Below are 4,595 nucleotides of genomic sequence, written 5' to 3'. Positions count from 1 at the left end.
TCCCTCTCTTTCTGCCCCTCCCTCACTTGCATGCACACATGTGTACTCTCTCTCTCTCAAAATAAATAAATAAACTTAAAAATAAATAAAAGTATGTTCTTGAAACTCCACATATTTTGGGATTCTACAGTTATCTGTTTGTAATTGATTTTCCATTTAGTTCCATTATGTCTGAGAGCAGCCATTGTAGGATTTGTACTCTTTCATGTTTCTTAAGGTATGTTTTGTGGCCAAGAAAGTGGTCTATCTTGGTTATTCTTCCATGTGAAATTGAGTAAAATGTGTATTCTGTTGTTGTTGGATGAAGTAGTTTGTAGACGTCTATTATATCTAGTTAATTGATGGTGTTGTTGAGTTCAACTGCATCATTACTGATTTTCTGCCTGCTGAATCTGTCCTTTTTGGGAAAAAGGGTGTTGGCATTTCCAATTATGATAGTAGATTTATCCATTTCATTTTGCAGTTTTACCAGTTTTTTGCCTCATGTTGAATGGTCTGTTGTTAGGTGCTTTTATAAGTTTTTTCTTGAACAGATTTGTGGCAACTCAAACAAACTAAAATTTAACAAAAGTAAAATAAAAGCCTTAATTATTGAATATCTAGTGTCAACCAGGCACTGATAAAGTACAAAAGAACACTGATGAGTGTCCTGCTCTAATACAGCCTACAATCTACCTGGGAGATATAAAGAAAAGAGGAAGAGGAAAAACCTCAACAGCACACATCAGAAAGGTGATTTAAGATGGTGAGGTTATTGGGGAACTTTCTTATCTCTGTATTAGTTTCCCTTGACATCTATACATGAACATTCATATTCCTATTTAATATTACACATACAATAATAACTTTATAATTTCATCTCAGCAGACAAATCAGTGGCTCAGATGAACCAACATTGAACTTGGCTTCTAGTCAGGGAACACCTTTACTAAATGGATCTGCCTGAGGTCTTTTCACATGGTTTCCTGACATAAATTAGCCTAGAATACTTATAAATTATTTTACTATAAGTAACTGGCAGACTTTGCTATATTAGGGCCATTCAGGTTTTCTGTGCTAACAATTCTGTCATTATGTAGTCACATGATATTAAAACACGATATTAAAACATCAGGCATTTGCTTTCATCTGAAGAGTTTATCAATGTACATTGTAATCATGAAATATTTTGGTATAGGAAGTTGAATGAATCTAAATTCAAAAATTTTGTACTTAATTTGTATCTTAACACCATGACTTCTAGTATAGTTTATAATTGTGCAAGATATATATTTTATTGTTATTGATACTTCTTTTCTTGGTTTTGTTTTCTTTAAATTTTGTTTTTAAAGTTTAATTATCTATTTTGAGAGAGAAACAGCACAAGCTGGGGAGGAGAAGAGAGAGAGAGAGAATCTCAAACTCACGAATGTGAGATCATAACCTGAGCTGAAGTCAAGAGCTGGATGCTTAACCAACTGAGCCACCCAGATGCCCCTCTTTAAAATTATTTTTGTTGTAGGCTTGATAATGGCTACCAAAGATATCCTTATCCTAATTCCCTGAATCTGTGAATATTAGTTTACAAGAAGATAACGGGTCTTTGCAGATGTGACCATGTTAAGGATTTTGAGTTGGGCAAATTATCTAGATTATCTTGATGTGCTCTAAATGATGTAATCCAAAAAGTCATTATAAGAGGGAGTCAATAATTTAAAAAGAGACCGTAGGAGATTAAATAACAAAAGCCAGAACTGAAGCAATTTGAACAAGGGGCTAAGAGCCAGTGGACCACTAGAAGTTGGAAAAGACAGTGAAACAAACCTCTCCCCAAGGCTTTGATTTAAATGATAGGAACAAATAAAATAATTTATCAAAAATGAAATTAAATCAAAAATTTAAAAAAGCACATTACACACAAATTGAAAGTAATCCATTGAATTGTGTGTCAAGGGTTATATTAAAAACAATTCGTTTAAACAGATTAGTTCAAACAGTGTTGTCAATGAAAGTTTGAAAAGTATCTTTTTGAATCTTAATGAAAATAATCAATATTATATATTGATTATATATATACATATATATATATGTATATATATATATAATGTTTCCATTTCAGAGGTTTATGTCCATGTATAATATTCTTCTATTCTTTTAAATTTCCTTTTTTAGTACTTTATTTATTCTTGAGAGAGAGAGAAAGACAGCATGAGCAGGAGAGGAGCAGAGTGAGAGAGGGACACAGAATCCAAAGCAGGCTCCAGGCTCTGCGCTGTCAGCACAGAGCCAGATGCGGGGCTTAGACTCACAAGCCATGAGATCATGACCTGAGCCAAAGTCGGACGCTCAACCGACTGAGCCACCCAGGCGCCCCATAATATTATTCTATTTTGATTGTTCATTCAACTATGGGCACAACTCAGAGACATTACAGGTTTAGTTCTTGACCACAGAAATGAACTGAATGTTATAATAAAGCATCAAGTGAATTTTTTGGTTTTCCAGTGCATATAAAATAATGTTTTCACTATGCTGTAGTCTAAGCGTGCAACAGCTTTATGTACCTAACAATAATGTACATATCTTCATTTAAAAATACTTTGCTGCACAAATGCTAACCATCAGCTGAGCTTTTAGTGAGTCATAATGTTTTTGCTGGTAGAGGGTTTTTCCTTGATGTTGACAGATGCTGACTGATTAGGGTGATAATTGCTGAAGGTTGGGGTGGCTATGGGAATTTCTTAATATAAGACAACAATGAAATTTGCCTCATTGGTTGACTCTCCTTTCACAAACAACTTCTCTGTAACATGAGATCCTGTCTAATAGCATTTTACTCACAGTAAAATTTTTGACAAACTGGAATCAATCCTCTTAAACCCTGCCACTACTTTATCAACTAAGTTTCTGTAATATTCTAAATATTTTGCTGTCATTTCAACAATCTTCACAGCATCTTCACCAGGAATAGATTCCATTTCAAGAAACCATGTTCTTTCCTCATCCATAAGAAACAATTCCTCATCTATTTAAGTCTGATCTTGACATTGCAGCAGTTCAGTCACATCTTCAGGCTCTGCTTCTGATTCTAATTCTCTTGCTATTTCTACCACATCTATAGTTACTTCCTCCACTGAAATCTTGAACTCCTCAAGGTTATCCATGAGGGTAGGAATCAACTTCTCCCAAACTCCTATCAATGTTGATATTTTGACCTCTTCCCATAAACCACAAATGTTCTTGATGACATCTAGAATGATGAATTCTTTTTAGAAGGTTTCAATTTACTTTGCCAGGATCCCTTAGAGGAGTCACTGTATATGGCAGTTATAACTGTATGAATGTATTTCTTAAATAAGAAGACTCAAAAGTCAAAATTACTTCTTGATCCATGGGCTGTAGATTAGATGTTGTGTTGTTAGCAGGCATGCAGGCAACATTAATCTTGTACATCTCTATTAGAGCTATTGGGTGACCAGGTGAATTGTCAATGAGCAGTAATGTTTTGAAAGTAATCTTTTTTCTGGGTAGTAGTTCTCACTGGTGAGTTTAAAATATTCAATAAACCATGCTGTAAACAAATGTGCCATCATCCAGGCTTTGTTGTTCCATTGATAGAGCACTGGAAGAGTAGATTGAGCGTAGTTCTTTAAAACCCTAGGATTTTTGGAATGGTAAATGAGCACTGGCTTCAATTTAGTCACCAGCTGCATTAGCCCCTGACAAAAGAGTCAGCCTGTCCTTTGAAGAGTTAAAGCCATGTGTTGACCTCTCCTTTTGAGCTATGAACGTCCTAGATATCATCTTCTTCCAACAGAAAGCTGTTTTATCTACACTGAAAATCTGCTGTGTAGTGTAGCCACCTTCATCAGCTATTTTAACTAAATCCTCTGGAGAGTTTGCTGCAGCTTCTTCATCAGCACTTGCTGTTTTACCTTACAGTTTTATGTTACAGAGACGGCTTCTTTCCCTAAAGCTCATGAACCAACCTCTGCTAGCTTCAAACATTTCTTCTGCAGCTTCCCCACCTCTCTCAGTCTTCATAGAATTTACAAGACTTAGGGCCTTGCTCTGGATTAGGCTTTGGCTTAAAAGAATGTTGTGGCTGGTTTGATCTTCTATTCAGGCCACTAAAACTTTCTCAATATCAGCAATAAGGCTGTTTTGCTTTCTTAACATTAATATGTTCACTGGAGTAGCATTTTTAATTTGTTTTGAGAACTTTTCTTCTCCATTCACAACTTGGCTAAGTGTTTGACACAAGAGTGCTAGCGTTTGGCCTATCTCGGATCTTGACATATCTTTCTCACTAAGTGTAATCATTTATAGCTTTTGACTTCTGGTGAAAGGTGTGTGACTCTTCCTTTACTTGAACACTAACAGGCCATTTTAAGGTTGTTAATTGGCTTAATTTCAATATTGTTGTGCCTCAGAGAATAGGAAGGCCAAAGGAGAGGGAGAGAGATGGGGGAGCAGTCAGAACACACACAACATTTATCAATTAAGTTTACTAAGGTGGACATGATTAGCGGAGCCCTAAAACAATTACGATATAACATCAAAGATCATTGATCACAATCATCATAACAAATATAATAATAATTTAAAAGTTTGAA

Source organism: Herpailurus yagouaroundi, unplaced genomic scaffold (assembly GCF_014898765.1).
Source record: "Herpailurus yagouaroundi ecotype Mexico unplaced genomic scaffold, PumYag 140, whole genome shotgun sequence".
In the NCBI taxonomy this organism is placed as follows: domain Eukaryota; kingdom Metazoa; phylum Chordata; class Mammalia; order Carnivora; family Felidae; genus Herpailurus; species Herpailurus yagouaroundi.
Note: the sequence above shows the minus strand (reverse complement) of the source record.